This window comes from Hippoglossus stenolepis, chromosome 3 (genome assembly GCF_022539355.2).
Source record: "Hippoglossus stenolepis isolate QCI-W04-F060 chromosome 3, HSTE1.2, whole genome shotgun sequence".
NCBI lineage: Eukaryota > Metazoa > Chordata > Actinopteri > Pleuronectiformes > Pleuronectidae > Hippoglossus > Hippoglossus stenolepis.
Window position 1 is genome coordinate 26,209,365 of NC_061485.1, and position 19,728 is coordinate 26,229,092.

General features: G+C 42.2%; 1 protein-coding gene across 6 annotated transcripts in view; it reads right to left on the reverse strand.

Moving 5' to 3' along the window:
* The window catches only part of LOC118104989 (protein 4.1), a 74,244-nt gene extending 65,601 nt beyond the window's left edge, over positions 1–8,643 (reverse strand). For all 6 annotated transcript variants that reach the window (XM_035152341.2, XM_035152344.2, XM_035152345.2 and 3 more), the window contains exon 1: positions 8,500–8,643. The gene's annotated coding sequence lies outside the window, so the exon portion shown is untranslated. The remainder of the gene's footprint in view (positions 1–8,499) is intronic.
* Positions 8,644–19,728: the final 11,085 nt, after the last annotated feature.

Below are 19,728 nucleotides of genomic sequence, written 5' to 3' on the forward strand. Positions count from 1 at the left end.
GAGAAGGAGGCTGTAAAGGTTTTCAATGCCGCCCCGCAACTTGTCTTTTCAACTTTTCTGAGCAGAATCCGTCACTTGCCAAGCACCGCCGCTACTGCTGCGGACAACAGTGTGTGGTTTGCTGAATGGCAGCCGAAAGCCGACACCAAGCATCTTAATCTGTGGACTGTGGTGTGTTTGGCAGCGCTGAGTGGTGCTGGAGTAAAAGTGTCTGGTGAGATTGCAGCATGAAAACTGCAACCAGAGGGACATCAATCACAGCATGAATTATAAAGGAGCTGCGCATTATCGCTGCCAACCTAAAAACAAGAGTGAAAAAGTAATCAATGCGTGACAAGAGAAGCCATGAATGATCAGCACGTGCCGAGTGAAAACGGCGAACCAAGAGAAAAGCTCTTAAAAAAGCTGTGAAACAATTAGAGAAAAAGCCTGCGGCACAAACATCTGACAATCACAGGGGGAGCTGCTGACGGCAAAAGAACGAGACCGTTACTGAAGAGTTGCCTTACATCCTTCCAACTTCTCTGAGTGCAGGTGAGGGAGAGAAGTGAGAGTGTGCTGGGACGTGACACCACACACACACACACACACACACACACACGCATGAGTGATCAACCGCAAACACACCGAGGTTTCAGTCACCAGTGGACCACCCCCCCCCAAAAATGCAACAGCGATACATTTCTGTTACAAACCACTGCTGCTGTGCTGAACAGCAGGACTGGGATTTGTAGTAGTTTTACTATTGACACAAACTGGAGCAGGGTACACACTGTGACATTGCTGTAACAACACCAGTGTATGGCTTCAAAGGGACCTGCTGCAGAAGAGAGCACCTGCTCGGATTATAAATCAACAGCCTTATTAATGAGGTGAGGACACAGATTAGCTCACTGAGAAACACGGCAGTGAGAGGAACACCAGAGCAGCAGCTGATTCAGCTACGACCAACATAAATGCAAGAGGAAGGTTCCCGGTTTGAAACCCTGTTCAACTGGGGTCTTTCTGTGTGGAGTTTGTATCTATATGCAGATAGAGGATAGTCTAATTGGAGACTTATAGGTATGCATGAGAGTTAACATGGTTCACTTGGAGGCAATCCTGGCGTTGATCCTGTGATACACTGATAGACTGTCAGGGTGTGCCCCGCCTCTCGCCCCAACGTCAGCTGGGATTGGCTCCAGCTCCCCAGCCACCCTCAATGGATAAGCAGTATAGATAATGGATGATATTTATATCCGTACCGTCAGTGTTATACTTTTTTGAATGAAGTGTATTTTTAGGTGCTGTTATGATTGCATGAAAGTGCAGATGAAAGTGTATATCCCTGCAAACAAACCTCCCTATCTGCACTGAGAGTCAAATCCTGAATGAACTGAACGAGTAAGCAATGCTGTTCCTAAGTCGGACTCATAAACAGATTTTTATATGGTAAATGGACTGCACTTATATTTCTTTATAGGCCTTTAGTCTAATCGATAATATCACTTTACACTTCATGGCATTCATCCATACACACACACTCACTCAAACACCGACAGTGCAACCATTAGGGATGATGGTTTGAAATGGTTTGAAACCTTTTGCCCGAGGACACTTCAGTATGCAGACTGGAGGTTTCAGGGATTGCACCACAAACCTTCCTACAAGTGGCCTGCACCACTTTCTGAACAACAGCCAGAAAGTGTCTCGCACCAAAACGTTTTCTGAGCTACCATTAAAGTATCTAGTGCTCTGAACAACACATGAATGCACCATAGAATTTTCAAGATTTTGCTAAAGGGCAGGTGGACCACAGTGGCATAAGAAACCCATCAAAACACCCACACCTATGGTTTTGACACGTGCCATTGTGGTTTGGCCCTTGTCAGTGGATCTGGATAGGCACTGTTGTTCCTCAGTGCCTCAGCCTGTCTGACTCAACTCTTCAAGTAGCTGCTTTGTCTCCCATTCGCCCCCACAGCACTTTACTAACTGTACTTTAACAACTTCAGCATTAAATGCACTTACATGATCCCTTAATCCCAGCAAATACCATGATGCAACCATATACCTGAACCATCCCTCTGATGGATTATCTATAGAAACAAGGTTTTAGTCTTTATAACCTGATTTTATTTACTCTTCATGTAAAAGGAGCACATTTTAAATCTAAAGGTGAAGATGTGTGAAGGTTAAGGTTCAAAAATACTATTTATGGTTAAGGTTGGTGGAAATTTATGTAAAGCTGTGTTTCGAACAAAAGTACCTGCAACTTTTAGTCACAGGAACTTTTTTCAAGGAACTAAAAGAAAGCCTTCAGAGATTTATTATTTCCACTAGTGACAAAACGGAATTCAAAACACCCAAAACGCTAAACATAAAGTAAGGAAACAGATTTTAGGAGCTAATGAAGAGATTGACTGTGAGTTGACTGAGCCCCTTTTTGAGGGGACTTAACTCAGACCCTGGTCCCTGTGGTGGAAAACAGAGTTCCTGCATAGGTTCCTGGTTCCTGGGGAAAGTTCCTGCAGTGGAAACACAGCTGAAGTCAATGTAATATCATGGAGACTGTGTGTGTGTGTGTGTGTGTGTGTGTGTGTGTGTGTGTGTGTGTGTGTGTGTGTGTGTGTGTGTGTGTGTGTGTGTGTGTGTGTGTGTGTGTGTGTGTGTGTGTGTGTGTGTGTTTTTTGCAAAACAAAGCAACAAACGAGTTGGTGCAACAACCGATAAGCATGAACCACACAGTAAACAAACAAGACGTGTGTCACGTGCTACCACAGATCATAACTGAGAACAGCAAACACACACACACCTAGAGTGAGTGCACAAAGTGTGGACCAATGACTGCGGCTGTGTCTGGGTCTGCCTTCCAACCTGTCTGACCAGTTTAGAAGCCAAACGACAGGCCCAAAGGGACTGGGAGTACTTTGTACTCATCAGACCATTGCCAAAAACACATTTTCATACTAACCACACAGCAGCAGGAGCAAATGTCATCGCTCAACATGCAGCATCACCCTGAAAGGCCAGAGTCAGTTTCACTTTACCTGCAACATGCAGTAAAAATAATTTTGAGCAACTCAATTTATCCTACAGAAGGAGACATAGCACTGTTGTTGTTTTTTTGCTTTTCTGCAAAACTAATCTCTCCTAATCCCATTTTTGTGTTTTATTTTATGTAATTATAAATAATCTGCACTAAGATCAACCTTACATACGTATTTTTTCTCAATCCACCAGCTTTTTACAATTTGAGAGACTCGGCCAATTGTGCAGTGTACTCGATGGGGAAATGGACACAGACCAACAATGGAATTAGCCTTCCTCCACAACTGTTGAATGCAGAGGCTCTAATTAATGCTGCTAAATGCTAAGTGGCCAAAAGAAAACAATAGCTGCTGGCTCGGTTTTTTGGAAGACTGCAGCAAAATAGCTGGAGTGAAGTATTTCCACAACAGCCTGGAAAGAAGTGTTCTCTTTCCTCACATGAACCAACTTTGCCTGAAATATAGATTCTGCTTTTCTGTGGGGGGCAAAAAAAAAGAAAAGAAAGAAGAGTGGCACTATGGGTATCCCTGCACCAGATCAAAGCCAGACAACAACATGATGGGTCTCATCCGTGAGAGTCAGGGGATTTGTTCAAAGAAGGCAGAAAGCAAGAGGGAGCAAGGGAGACGAGTGTAGGTATGCAAAGGAGGGAGGAAGAAAGAGAGAACCTGCTGACTCACTGTTATCATGAGGCTGAGGCACGCTGAGCCGCTGCTCGTGGAAAAAGCTCTGTGTCTCCCCTTCGGAAAGGACAAAGTGATGCTTCCCATCATGTGAAAGCTTTATGACTGAAATTGGGAAACAGAACAGTGGAATAAAACCGTCTCATGGCAAACGAATGGCTTCTCTTTCTCTCCTCTCACAACCGAGTGCAGACAGAATGATGCAATGTGAGGAAGGCAACAAATCGCCCAAAGCTGTGTGAGTAAAAACCAAAGCTAAAAATAAAGCCCTGATCAGACAGACGGCAACAGGATTGCAACTGGTTTGGGAAGAGATCCTGAGTAGAAGGAGGGAGGTGGACCAGATAACTGTGGACATTGCTGCTGGCAGTGGCCCCACTCACTATTGAAGCAGTGAGGCAATACGATGTTTGAGCCTGCACCGTAACAAGATTTTGACAGGACTGCAGTGGCTGCAGCATCCCTATGAGGCTCAGCACAATTCACACAAAACAAAAGCACAACGGCCACAATGAGAACTGTCGCTGGACTGAGCTGCTGTAATGTCGTGTGATCCTCTTTTGGTCAATCGAAACAAAGCTCATAAAAAGAGAGCGTGTAAAACAGAATAAGATTAGGTCTCTGTTCATTGGGTAAACAAACATAAAGCTGCAGTGCACTGGGCCACTGGAGAGCTGCGATTACAGCTGTTTCAGCCAACAATCAATATCACAGTGCTGCTCGCAAGTGATCAGCTCTCAGGTATGAGGTATGGTGTGTAAACAATCCATTTACTTATGGAAAGTTGTAAATACCAAGGTCTGTGTCGAAATTAATATTTAAAATGATACATGTGTTGTCCATGACAAACCCTAGGGACGTCCTTCTCTACTTGTCTCATTCAGAAGACAAGTTACATTTTTGACTTGGTGCTGGTTTAAGGGTTTAAGATATCCTTTCCCAACTTGCTCCCCAACCTCACCCAAGCATCCATCCAGCCACATCTCCCACGTACTTCACAACCAGTCCTAAAGGCTCCACGTACAGCCCCACCTCCCCTGGATACAGCCCCGCCTACACAGCCCGGCAATCAGCCCGGACAACGAGGAGAACAACCGTTGAGCCATGTGGGAGAAGGAAGGGCACCTGGAAAAGCCCTGTCACCACATAGTGGAATGGTGGATTGAGATGAGGGCATTCACCAGGAAGGGAAGGTCCAAAAAAGCAACTCAGTTGCATTATAGTAAATGTAAGATCCAGCATTTCTGAAGCTCTACTTACAATAGCAACTAACAGTCAGGATATGTTAGCCATTGTAGTTTGCTCTGTGTGGTGCAACAGCAAATCAAGCCCTCAAAGATGTCAGTCTTGCATCCAGCAAGACCCGTGGTTACTGGTGGTAAGAGTAGTTGTGTTCTAATAAAACAGGTTCATGGCATCAGAGGATTGAACCTCAGTTGTGCACCATAGCATCATCAAGTGTTTCAGCCTTGTAATCAATGATACAGGCCGAACCTGAGGCTAAAGGTAAATCTGACTGGCTACTGGCTTGTATGGCAGTACTATGAAAGCCTTGTGGCCCGCTCAGTAGATCAGACATCATTACCTCTATGCCTTTTTAAACTACACACTTTCCCATTATAGAACATAGGACAAGCTGGAGAATATCCCAAGTATGATTTAAAAGAGGAAAAAACAGACTGTGAAAGAAAGGCAAACATAGTTTCGTTTAAAAAAGGGTAATGCCTGGGGTAAGGAGATAGGGAATGCATTGTATCAGTGAAGGTCCACATTAGTAAAGAAGTACGTGTGTGTGTGTGTGTGTGTGTGTGTGTGTGTGTGTGTGTGTGTTTCTTTGTGTGCGTCATTTTTGGTGACTCGAGTGGAGTTCAGCAGACAGGAAGAGATGTGACCACGGTCACCAAGCTACAAAAACATGACGGGTCAAAGAACATTCAGCTCGGACAGCAGCACATGCAGACGCGCACGCATACAGACACACACACACACACACACACACACACACACACACACACACACACACACACACACACACACACACACACACACACACACACACACACACACACACACACACACACACACACACACACACACACACACACACACACACACACACACACACACACACACACACAAGGTACCTGTTGCATGCCTCTGCAGCATCAGGGTCACCCAACACATATTTGCATTATTCCATGCCAATGACAAGATACTGTAGCAGTACATACAAAATAAACTAAGATGGCCACTTGAAAATATTCTTCTCCTCTGGTCCTGTGTCATGAGGTGAAAGCAACAACTGCTCAGATTTTCCAGCGGAAAAGTCAATAAGAAATGGTTGAGTCAACTTGCAAGTACAGGGAGTGATTGGCTCCAATGAGACACAGAGGAGAGGAGGGCCGCTCAGCCAATAGAAGCCTCATGCATTCTCATTTGAATTGCAAATGGAGGTAGGCAGCATGCTGGGCTCTGAAATCCCAGCAGCACCCTGGGACATCGGAACTCACACACAAACACTAACATATACACGCTATAGCAGCGAGACTTTGTGTACATACAGTATAGGCTACACTACAAAGAATGAAGCCGTACAGAATCTTTAACTTTGATTCACTTCAGTGTGTCTGAACTCTGTGGGATCACAAATTTGTGCCGAAGCACTGATGAGCAAACAGTGGGGGGGAAACTGATGCTCATGCTGAGATGATGTAATGGCTTCCTGGCTGTTAGGAGGGGGAAGAAGCATCAGGTCATACTCAGTGGGGAGGCTCGCTGACACAGCAGGCTCAGGAGTGTGTCCTATGTTGACGACACTGATGCAGTGTGACAGCAGGTCTGGCAGCTGAGGCTGACAAAGTGTGTACCCTGGAGGAAGAGTGTGACCAAGTATCACGAGCCCACAGAGCGAAGGCCAGTATGCTGCAGAGGTGCTGAGCCAATGCTAGCACCTTAACAAACAAATACAAATGTGTCATGGTAGGCTGTGTTAAGAGTCAGACATGTCAAAAGACATTTTAAGGATAAAGCTTTGTAGGACTTTGCTGGAACTCAACAGCACGAACTCCGGAGAATGTTTCGTCTGGACGTTGTCCTAAGTTTGCTTTTCACATACTCAGGAGACGGCACAAGAGACATTTTCCGGACCGTGGTGCAGCATCCAGGAAGCAGGACATAACTGACGTATACATTTCGCTGCAGAGATGTTGTCTATCCAAGTTGACATCTTTGTCTCTGTCGTCTCTTTGCATGGCTTCACTTCTTCATCCTGAGATTTTTGTCTCCTTTTTGTGTTTTACAGTATTGCATCTGCCGTGTGTTAGAAATGTCATCAACGCGCCCACTCACTTGCGGCCTCCAGAGGATGTATCCTGGCTGTAGCCAGGAGGGGAGAAAGGTGAAACCATTTCCATACATGGACCTTTCAGAGTATGCAGGCGAAAAACAGACAAATATAAGATATATTCTCACATGGGCTCATTCGGACATTGTTAGGGGACTTGCTGGAGAAACTCCAGAGAATGTCCTAAACAAATGACTTGATGATTTGCGTTTTCACATACAGCCCCTCCACAGAATGTCAGGGGATTATTTGGAGTTCAATGCATGTCTGACAGCAGCTATAGAGACATTTAAGGTTGAAATAAAGTTGGAGCAAACTTGATGCACAGCCACAGAGAACAGTCGTAGCAAAGCATCCTGAAGTTGACTGACACATTGCTCTTCAGTACTGTATGTAATTCCACAAAACTAGTGGAAAGCAAGGAGGGGAGCAAAGGTGAAGCCATTTCCATACATGGACCTGTCTGAGCATGCAGGAGAAAAAAACGACAACAGTGCTGCTTCACCTCTGCTGCTAAATATCTCCACAGTCCTCAGCTGAAGTCTGTATTTTCACAACCTTTACACCGACAGCCTGAGTCACAGTGAGTTTACAAAAAAAAAAACATGAACTACAAATCAACTTGAGTTTGTGACAAAAGCAAAGCTCGACCACTTTGTGCCAGAGGTGCTGCTTTAGAGAGGGTGTGACGATGGCAGCATTGTGCAAGTCCTCCTGTTGGTGTGTATCAGTCAGTGTGGCCGTTGCATAATTACAGTGATGGGTGTGTGTGAATACAGTGACTAAGCTAATGGCATCCAGTTTGCCCTGACAGCAGCCTGACACACACACACACACACACACACACACACACACACACACACACACACACACACACACACACACACACACACACATATAGACACCAAACAGATGATTTCTGAAATCACAACTTTGAGGCACCTGGGGATTCCCAGATGAAAGTGTTGCTGTGTAGTGATAAGATCCTGCTTCTAAGTGTCACAGGCAGAGAGGGAGCAGGAGGAGCTCTGACCGCCTGGCTGCAGGTCGACAGATCTCTGCTGTCAGCCCTGACCGGAGCCACTGGGCCACAAAACCACGCTACAACTCGCGCCTGCTCCAGTCCCACGATATATGAGTCCTCCCCCGGTAGCGGTCGGCAAGCAAGTGGGCAAAGTCCGTGCGCGATATAAAATGATGGTGTGCTGAGGAGCTGCAGCTCGAACACGTACAAGCTTCGCTCACTGCAGCAGCCGAAACGCGCAGAGAGAATCATATCAACGCGCCGCAATCAGGGACGAATTATTACGCGTACAAATGAGAGACACCTCGACAATCCAAACCCCCACATTCAACAAATCGTTTGACACAGTCGATGCTGCGCTTATTCCGCCAGCAGCAAACTGGCAAGGGGAGCAAGGAAATATGAATATTTCAACATACCCTCCTGTCAGACAGGCTTCCAGGAGAGGACCATGGATGGTGCGCACCGAGAGGGGGAGGTTAGTCCTGCTCCTGCCGCCGCTCCGTGTTTATTCTCCGGGTTTAAGGGGAAGGGAGTGTGTCGGTGTGTAGAGCCGGCGAAAAGCCTAATGACAGAGGGAGGAGGAGGAGGAGGAGGAGGAGGAGAGAGAGAGAGAGAGAGAAAGAGGGAGGGACGCTGTCAGATGCAGGGAGGCAGGAGGCAGGAAGACGCACATGCACGCGTACAGTCAGTGTGTTTTCAGGGAGGAATGAATGCGTAAAGCCAGACAACAAAACACAAAAGCTGGTGTGGGTCCTGCAAAAATGTCCCTGTCCGTCAACAAGTTCTCAACATGAATACACATGCAGGGGAAATGCCAACAAGGTGACACAATCCTTCAGTGTTTCCACTGCAGCTGCATTAGGCCCATGTGTCAGGGACTGTTTGTCATGAAATAAGGCAACAACATGATACAACACCGTCACCACCATCAAAATGCTTTTACATTGTTGGTGAGCAAAGTGAAAACAGGGCATTTTGAAGCCAGCATCCCCTCTCTCCTGCTTTTTTTAATTAAATATTAAAGAGCCCTGCAACTACATCAGAGAGGCTGTTATTTCCTCCAGTGTCGTCAGGGTGGCACAATCCCTTTGATTTCATCACTTCAAGTCCAGTCTTTTTAACAACACACGGCCCTAGCCCCCCCTCACCTTAGCATACAGAGTTGATGGGATTTACTGGCACAAAGGCCAGTGCGCCCTGTGCCGCAGCACGGCTGCAAACACAAATGATGGGAACTCCTGTGTGGAGAGCAATAATGGGGAGGTATCAGTTCCCCATTGTGCCTGTGAGATAGACAAGGTGGCCTATTATTTTGAAAGGCACGCTGGGTTTGATATAATTAATTCACTGATCAGGGGTTTCTGTTGTTGATTGTATTAAAACGTGTCAGTGCCTCACAAAAGCAGGGCTTTATGTGTGACAAAGCTGTACAGTAATTATCCTAAGCCTCTGTACAAAACACAGAAGGTCACACAACCCTGTTAGCACTGCATGATAAGACAATGTCATTTCATTAGTATAGCAGGCCTATATAGCCAATGAATGGATAATTCCAGGGGCCTCAGAAACTTTAGGCTTATTGTGAGTCAACTACTTTGTGTTTTTGCTAAAATGGAATGAAACGTCACTAGTTTCACAGTGTACCATGCTACATTTCCTGATGGTTAGTTGTACCATTTAATGACCGTAATTACCGTGGTGATTTGGTTGTTACTGTAACAGCCTGAGCTGCTTGTGCTCTGAACATAGCTAGCAACTGTTAACATCCACTGTCACCAAATTGCATGCATTTAACTAATGCTGATATTTGGTCCACAGACATGTGGGTGTGACGTCTGTACTTAACACAACACGTTGTTGACCTACTCCTCTCTGCTCTGCTTGTATTATTGTGTTGTTATCTGATATGTCATCAATACATGACATCGACTTTGTTCACATATGGTTGATCTTACATGCATATGCTTTGTTAATAATGGTTGTGTTGTTTTACATGCACATTTGATTTACTTATTTAAAGGTTCAGTGTGTAGAATTCAGTGACAGCTAGTGGTGAAGTTGCATGTTGCAGCTGTATACCCCTCACCTCACCCTCCGCTTGCTTCCAAACATGAGAGAGAACCTGTGGTAGCCTTCCGTTGTCATAAAAACTCAAAAGGTGTTTAGTTTGTCCAGCCTGGGCTACTGTAAAAAACCTGGTGGCCTCCATAGAAAGGACCACCCCTCCCGATGTAAATATAAGGTATTTCGATGTAATGGGCTCATTCTAGGGTAAAGAAAACAACATTAGTACAATTTAGATGAAACACATTAGTAATAACATCCCTAGGATTATTTTATATTCAATTTCTGCCAATAGATCCCTTTCCCCTAAATTTTACACACTGAACCTTTTAAGGTTTCATTTAAACCAGCATTACAGGTCTTCATGGTAAAACAAAAAGCTTGTTGAGGAAGCTAAAGCCGTCCTTCCTTCATCAATGTTTGTTGCACATTTGATATAGTGTTGGTGTTTTCATATTCTTTTTATTGATAATAAAGTTACATATAAAAGTTGATGAAATTACTTCAGTTCGTGTATCCGTAAAAAAAAATTTTGGAATGGTGGACCAGTTTATAGGCCCGGGGCAAGGCTCGCTGTTAATGATCAGTAAATACTCCAAGCAGCAGCCTGTTGAAATCTAAGGTTTATGATGTTTTCTGTTTCTGCCTGTATTAAATAATGAATATGGGATGTGTGGTAGCGGAGGTGTTTTAAAGCCCCTTTGAGGCAGCTCCATCGACAAGTAATGCGTAAATTGATAAAAATGTTAAATCAACTTTCCCAACACTGAATACAACTCAGTAAAACCAGGGTCCGGTTATATCCAAGTGAGGAAAAACTGTTCTCACTTCAGAGGAGGTGGAAGGAACGTAGCTTCTAATCTACACATGGATGACAAAATGAAGGAAAAACTAACATCCTGGAGGCCCAGTCAACCCAACTGCACATCCATTCAGTGACCTCTGCTGCACTGTGCTGAAGCATCTGCATTGAACAGGGATGGGAAGTATTTATGACATATTTTGTATTTTATGAAGTGTTTTGGCTTATTGAGATCAGAACATTAAGGTTCAGAAAATTGATGATCCAGCAAGAAGCGAGACCCAAAGAAGAAGAAACACAAGGTGAGAAATTTGTTGGTTACCAGCTCCATCGATTTTTAGCATAAATTGCTACTATTCTTAACAGTTCCTGTTAGGTTTTGGTGTTTGTTTTAGTATCATAGGAGTGTTAGTAGCCCTCACAGTCAATGCTAGCTTGCTACTTTCAGCCTATGTTAAGCTTTCGTTGGTTGTGCACGGAAAAAAAACTGTAAACTGTTTCAGAGTTGTTGTACAAGGTTACTTTATAATGCCACGAGGTGGTTTGGAAACGCACACATGTTTTGTGCCTCATTGGCATTAACAACGTTGTGCTGCAAAGCCATGAAACAACAGGTTGTTATTCCATCTACCACTGGTGTTTGTTGTAGCTCACAACTTCTAAGTGTGTAACTTAGTGGGGGCTGTTTTATAACTCCGTGCTATTGAACAAGACTGCGTGGGTGCACGCCTCAAGGTCCTTCTCCCTCTTATGCTAGTCAGAGCGAGATTGAAGCATCGATAGGCAGTAGCCTATGAGGAGAGACATGAGTAAGAGAGAGGCAGATGAAGATGAGAAGAGGTTAGGGAGTTGAGCTGGTGTAAGTATGTATGCTGCACTTCTGAAACATTACGGACGTTTATATATATATATATATATTTTGATACACTTATAATTACAGTATCTGGTATTTTATTTCAAAATACATTTGGTGTATGTACTTTGCTCATCCCTGTTCACGCATTTATTCAGGGTTTTTCTTTGATTTTCAACCTGCAATCTGTACTGAACTGTACATGTGTGATTCTTTTCCCCCAGACAAGTTATAATAAGAAATATATTTAATTTGTATCATTTCATCACATTATTCTTATCACTTTAAAGGGCTTATTGAACTTATTGAATATAGCAGGTTTGTGCTTTGTGGGTGTCAAGGGCCCTTTATAGCAATTCTACTCCAAGGACATACGTGTATTGAAGTAGAATTATTCCTGTTTTGCTCTGGACATTTGTCTAAGCCAGCACGATCAATGTTCAAAATGCTCAATGCTATTTAAGCCAACAAAATCTAAATACATTTAGTGGTGAAGTATTTACCCATATCCCAACATTTTAATACACTTAGCATTGTAAATGTCAGAAATCAATAACTGTGTCAGTCTGCTTTGTCATCGTCTGCAGGAAACCATGGTGCAGGGGACTGTTCCACAGGGACGTGGTGACCAGGTCTTGAAAGACAGAGAAGCAGACAAACACATGGAAGTTGAAATAAATGCACAAAGCACAGTTATGATACAAAGTTGTGGGCAATTAGACATTAAAATGTGAATACGGTCAAGCTGTGCTACTGAAGCCAGCCACTGATTAGCTACTGACATTAACCCTTGTGTACTTCAGCTCTTTTCTCAAATCATTACACTATGAATTGCCTTTTTTTAAATTTATTTAAGAGTTTTTACGAGCATAAGTCCATGTGCACTTGTGTTTTAAATTTACCGTCAAGGGACAAATAAAGTATTTTGAAGTGAACTGAGTCATTCTTATAACATCATCATTTTATTTGTAGAAAAAAAATGTCAATCCCAGTTGAATCCCAGGTCTATTTGCTGCAGTGTTCCCATTCATCTCAGGTATCTTGCAGGTCAGGTCAGTTGTGCCTGCCTCAGTTACCCTTTGGGATTCTACCACAAGGTGGCGTCAAGGTGGAACATAAATTCTATTATTATGGTGGCTTTAAATTCTTGAGTATATACAGTAAGTATTCATGTATTTCACCCACTCACCTGTTTTAACCTGTCATTGTTGGGTCTGGTTACGGGTGCAACACAACTCTGGCCACACATCACCACACCCAGAGGCTTGAAACATTCAACCCATAGATTGTATATCAAGATGCACGATGCATCTTCACTTCCCCCAACAAAAATGAAGCTAGAATATCCTGTATATGGGTGCCGCCATCTTGCCCTCATTGGGAGTCTGCACAGTAGGAATCATGGTGTGGAGCCAGGGCATCGAGGTCCCACTGATACATGCACTCCACCAATGACAAGTCAGTCTCAACTGTTAACCATGAAAACCAAACTAACTGGAAAAAACGAACTACTGAACACACATCAGTGTGATAAGAAAAAATAACAGACGCTGTCTTTAAAGAAACATTTATTCAATGTGTACTTTGATCCATGTCTGATCCACTATAGCCCACTGCAGCCAGCCACCAGGGGCCGATCAAGATGACTCGGCTTCACTTTTTGGAGAGCTGTCATGTCGTCCAATAAGGTTCAACACTAATTTGTTGTAACATTTTTATGCCACAAAACTATAGCATCCATTTCAATGACGCTGTATTTGGAACTAATTGTCTGTTTATGACTCAGGATGAAGCAGGATTTCTTTGGCTCCAGGCAAACACTCACTTGGCAGGACACTGGACGCACTGCGGACAACAGAAACAGCTGAAACCACATAAATACCAGTCACGCATCATCTACTGTGTTATTACACATTTAATCCATCTTTCACTCAGCTTCAGGCCAGCTTGTTTCCATGTTTCCTAAAAATCTGAGCTGATGGATAATCTATGAGAGATGCTTTGGACTTTTTGTTATTCTGCTGGCATTTGCTATTACCTGCAGGTTGCTAATCAAGGACAGCGTGACCACTGCATGTTGTCGGGGATGTGCTGCTTACGGTGATGTTTTTAAATAGGATGGAATATCATAATTATTTCATCCACCTCATCTCCCTCGTCACCTGCACATGTTTTCTATCCCAGCAGGCAGTGGGTGGAAGGCAGGGAAGCACAAGTGGGTAGTGCACCACACAGCAAACACAAAGAGACACATGCACACATTCATACTGAAGGACACTGCAGAGTCTTTAGACTGACTTGAGAAATACTGAACTGAACTTGATATTTACTCTGAGGGATTAGGAAACTTACATCCATATAGTATGATTCCAGATTTGACTGGCACACTGGACAAGGATTTTACCTTTTAGTTCTATTTTAATACGGAAACAGGTACTTTGTTGGGACAGAAAAGGTTCTTATTGATCTTATAAAAGTTTTGGGCTCAGCCTTGAATGGTTTACTTTAACTGATGTGCCATTACATCCTCCAGCCAGCGCTCATGAGTTGGTGCTTTATTTTTCCACTGCAGAAGAATTATTGGTTGAGCAACCAGTGAAGTAACAACAGCATCTATAGCTTAGAGGTGATTTGAAGTCCTCGGGCAACACCCAGAATAAGGGAGGGGCTGGGACTGACAACCGTGCTGCATGAGAAGAATATTAAAAACCCAGGTCCAGAAATTCCACAAGTATATAGAGAAAATATTAGCTGCAGATGTGTGAATCACACATCCCTCTCTTTAAAAAAAAACGATTTGCCATTATACTGCCAGTCTGATAGAGCCGGTGAAAATCTCCAAACTGTAGCAGCCCATGCATGTTGCATATTGATGAAGAATGAACCCGACCACCTGCAATCTGCTGAGACGCTTTTTAATTTGTGAGCCCTTCATGTCGTGTGTGGAGGGAGATGCAGCTACGTCTTGTCACAGGAATCAGATTCAACAGCCGTTTGCTTTGGATCAGTGTTTTTCTATCCAGCTGCTCAAACTGTTTTCAGGTGGTACTATTTGATGTCCTCCGAGACTAAACATTTTCAATTTCATTATTAAATGTTTTTTTTAAAGCGTGCAGTGAATTAATTCTTCACTTTCCTGACAACACAATCTGTCTGAAAGCAGCCACAAGGCTGAAACAAAGCCCATCTGAGTAGGTTACAAGGATATCTCATTAACATTAAACATTGATGGACAGTAAATACATAAATAAACCATATGATGAGCAAAACAAATTCATTGCACTGCATATAAACACACCAGACTCACAAGCTACAAACTAAAGCCTTAAATATGGCCTTACAGTTCTGAGCTGCAGTTGGAACATTGGGTTGTCGGTTCATTATTTGTTCCTGTGTCACTACATATGTTATGCAAGTCATCAATAAATAAAGCTGTTGGGAAAAAAAGAAATAAAAGTGGCCATGAAATAAAGCCTCCTGTGGAAGATGCATGAAACATGAAAAAGAACTTTTCCATTACTGATTTAATAACTGAAGAAGAATTGGAAGATTTCCTTCATATTTTAAAAACAAATTTCTGGTTTATTCATACATTTTACACAATGTAGTCATGCAATTATTTATTTCATTATATATTGGTTTAAAAACAGTTTAAGTTTGCATACACCTCTGGAGTACATGGTGAAGGCTGCTGGGAGGATTGTTGAGTATTTCTCTCTCTTCAGTCTTTCTGCTCTGTTGTTTGGACTATCTGATGAATGCCAAATAAAAAAAAGTTAAATAAAATCGATAAGCTTTTCAATTGAGCTTTTTCCCAAATCCACCACTTTTTTCTCCCTGAAGGCAAATTTGTTGTGCTTTTTATCAGGTGTCTGCGCAGGCCAGGAATTAAATCTGCTGCACTTTCCACTGAGCCACCGTGCCCCCCTTGAATAGCTTCATCTCTACAGTGTATTAACTCCACTTGAGTATTTATTCATGCAGAATAACCCATAAAAGAGCTTTGTTTTCAGCAGCACCTGGGAAAATAACCCATTTTTTTCTATTATTCTCACTACCACCATTTAGCGCCTCGTCCATCTGTTTATGAAAAACAGTCACATTCCAAACAATACTCCTCCCTATGTGACAAAGTCTGGCGTGAAATGATAAAGTGGGCCCGTCCAAGTGATTTACACTGTTTTTGAAAAGACTCAGAGGAGAGCTGCAGCATCCTGTCTCTTCGCTGTCTGATCCCCCCCCCCCTGCTATCTATTGGCCAGGACACGGCTATTTCCTTCTCTTCATTTGTTCCAGCACCACATGACCTTTATTTGTGGCGGTGGAAGGTGCAAGGGCTAAAATGCAAACTTTAAGAAGGTAAAATTTCTAACTGCAACCCCTGCAGAATGAAAACGGAGTAAAACCAAAGAAGCTATTAATGGGACTTAAGTGTCGATGGATTGTGTTTGTAGAGGTTTAAAGGGTTTTAAACATCCAACGAAAGAAGGTGACGCTCATTCAAAATGATTGATGACATAATATTCAAACAAATGCGATTTTTTTTTCTTAACCCTTCAAAGGAAGCCCTCGACTGATAAGAATAAAGATCACAGCACATCCTTTGTGTTTTATATAAAATTACCCTCTTGACTCGTTATTAAACAGGCCACGAATGTTTTTTTAAATTCATGGTAATATTAAAAAGATTAACATTAACCTTGTCAAGGTTTGTAAACACTGGAGCATGATTTCATTTCTGCACTGTCAACCAGACGACTTAGCGATGCCCTAGTGTTGATATTTTCTATTTATTTGGGAGAGTAAAAATATCTGCATTTTTATTCGTATGCCATCTGTAGCCCTATCCGACATACTAGGGGTCAGAAGGGAACCCACCTGTCAAGCTCCGCCATGCATGTGCTGCCCAGACAGCTTCAATGATTGCAGACGGCAGCACAGCTCCCTTACAGCTGCACAGGAAACCAGCCGTGTCATCCTGAGCTTCACAACCCCCTGCCCACATCTGGTCATCACAACAATAACAAAAACAGCTCCCTGACAGGAACTCACACAACATCTTCACTATCAAGGGGCATCACGAGGCACCAAAAGAAAACCAATATTTCATATTTATCACAGACAGAAGATTGTCTTAAAAAAAGCAGAGGGACCATAACCAATCAACATCATATAAAACATATGTATATGTATATGTATATGTACAGCACTTTGGTCAACTCTGGTTGTTTTGAATGTGCTTTATAAATAAACAATATATATATATACATATAAAGCACACTTGATAAAAACACAAAATGGCTCAAAATAGGCAGATACAAGAATACTCAATATGTAAACATTATATTTTAACTACAATACCTAATGCAATCAGCCATATATCCTCTTTATGTCAATTGAATTAAGTTACATTGTATGAAGTTATAGTGTATAGTATAAGCAAACAGGTCAGTATTGTTAAGGTCTGGTCATGGTCTCTATATCATCAATCTGTCAATTTATACACATTGCTGCACAATTAATAAGTGTTTTAGTTATGACATTATACGTATGGACCATATTTTTACTCTGCAGTTCCCGCCTAATGAGGTTACTGAAGAATTGTCACATTGTGGAGAATTTGCTCCAAGAGATTTGTAAATATCCTCCTGTGTTCTCTTACAGAAGATCCCTCTCCCTCAGAGACATGTGGGCATTGTGAGCAATGTAATCAAACCTACAACTGCAAGAGCTTTAAACATCCATTTAAACAAAAGATTTCAAATGGCCAATTCAAAAATTGCAGCTCTACAAATAAAGTCTACATGGGGTCTGCCCTTGCAGTGAAGTCTACATATGGCACAAACCAAAAAGAGCCACGAAGGCCTGTTTCAGTCGCTGAGCACAGAAGAGCAATCAGAAGAGAACAGTAGGACCATGAGGTGCATACATTTTACCGTCTGCCCTTCGTTTCACTCCCTTTGAAACAGGAGCCCTCATCAGAGGAGGTGATATTCCAACATACATTTCCCAAAGCCAGATGTCTTGGAATTAAAGGCTTGATGCTATGATTCACACCGGCCTTAATGATGGATTTATTCTTAACCTGTTCTTATAACAATATTTTGATCTTAATCTACTACATACCTCGGTTGGAAGGGATCTTCACTTGATTGTCTTGTGTGCGTACCACCTTGCTAACAACGGTCATGCTCTGAAAAAAACTTGATGATGTTTAATAAAATCAAAAGTTTTACAGCTACTTTTTGGCGTGCTGCCTTTTGAACTTTTGAACAGATAGGATTTTTTAGGTTAAGCAACCAAATGGAATGTGCTCATGTTTCCCAATTACAGGCTAAGGAAGTGAGGCCTAACTCTTTCTTTTGTCTTTTGATTTTTTGATCCAGTTACTCAGATGTAGTTAGACTGTGTTGCACGCTACTTCATTTCAATATTTCTTGACTAAGCTTGTTTTCTGACACATTGTGTTCTCACAAACACAGTTGAATGGTCAGCATACAAAACAACACAAACTGCAAATCTGATTTCATTTACATAGAAGGAAAGGTAAGGTTCCTAAAAGGTGCTGTGGAATACCATATATGATCACTGCTGGATCTGATAAGGTGCCAGTGATATCTACACAATGAATGGTTATCTCAATAGTCCCAAATTTAAGACTGAATTATTTATTTAACACTACTCACTTAACTTACCTTTTATTGTGATGTATGATGAAAATACAATATTTTACCTGGTATGTATGAAAGTCCTGTGAAAGAGTTGTAAAAATTCTAACTTTACATTATATTTTTAGATTTTAAAACCTAATTGAAATGCACTCACAAAAATTTGAATTTTTAGCAAAGTGCACTCTGTACTGAGAAATTATATATATGCCCTTTTGTTCAGGGTATAGCCTGCACTTGAGGATACTGTCGACCAGTGTGCACTGAGTGGCTGATGGATGGAAATATATGTGGTCTGATGATTCACTGGCAAAAACCTCAAATGCAGCTCCATCCCTGATAAGTGCACACAAAAACACACACACACACACACACACACACACACACACACACACAAAAGAGAATACATGATGTAAGAGCTTCCCCAAACCATTGAGAGCTTTGTATAAACCTGCTAGTAGACAGACACAAGATAAATTCTAACAAATGTAAGCAGACAATGCAGTGTAACTAATGTAGGGTGTTTTCTCTTCCTCATTTTCATTAAAAGTCCATCAGGATAAGCTGTATTTTCTGATTGTCTTTTTCAGAAGATCATTTGACAAACAAATCACTAATGTTGTGTTGTCATTTAGATAATTGTAATTCACTGTATTCAGGGTTGAGACAAAACACTGCATCACGCATTCAGCTGGTACAAAATTCCATTCCTTGCCTGTTAAATTTCAGAAGACAAGATCATACCAGCCCTGTTTTAGCCTCTCTTCACTGGTTACCAGTCAGTTTTAGAATTGATTTTACTGATTACCTTTAAAGCCCTTCATGGCTCAGCCCCCAGCTACATTGCAGATTTGCTGCTACCCTATGAGCCAGAGCGCAGCCTCGGATCCTCAGGTTGGGCTTTTCCTGGCTGTTCCTGAGTCTTGACTTAATACTGAAGGTGACCGGGCTTTTGCAGTCAAGCCCCCTCAGCTCTGGAACTCACTGCCGGAGGATCTGAGACTTCAGAATCAGTGACATTCTATAAATCACTTCTTAAACATATCTTTTTAAAGAAGCCCTTTATTAATTCTAGCACAATGTTGGATTGCCAACATGTCTTATTTGTGCTATTATTGTTTATTGAATTCATATAGTTGGGTTCTTTCTTCATTTTCTTTGTCTTTGTTTCTTATCTATTGTTATGGTTTTTACTGTTGGATGGTTTATTCCATTCTATTTTCTGTATTATTTTAATTGCCTGCATTTATTTAACTTT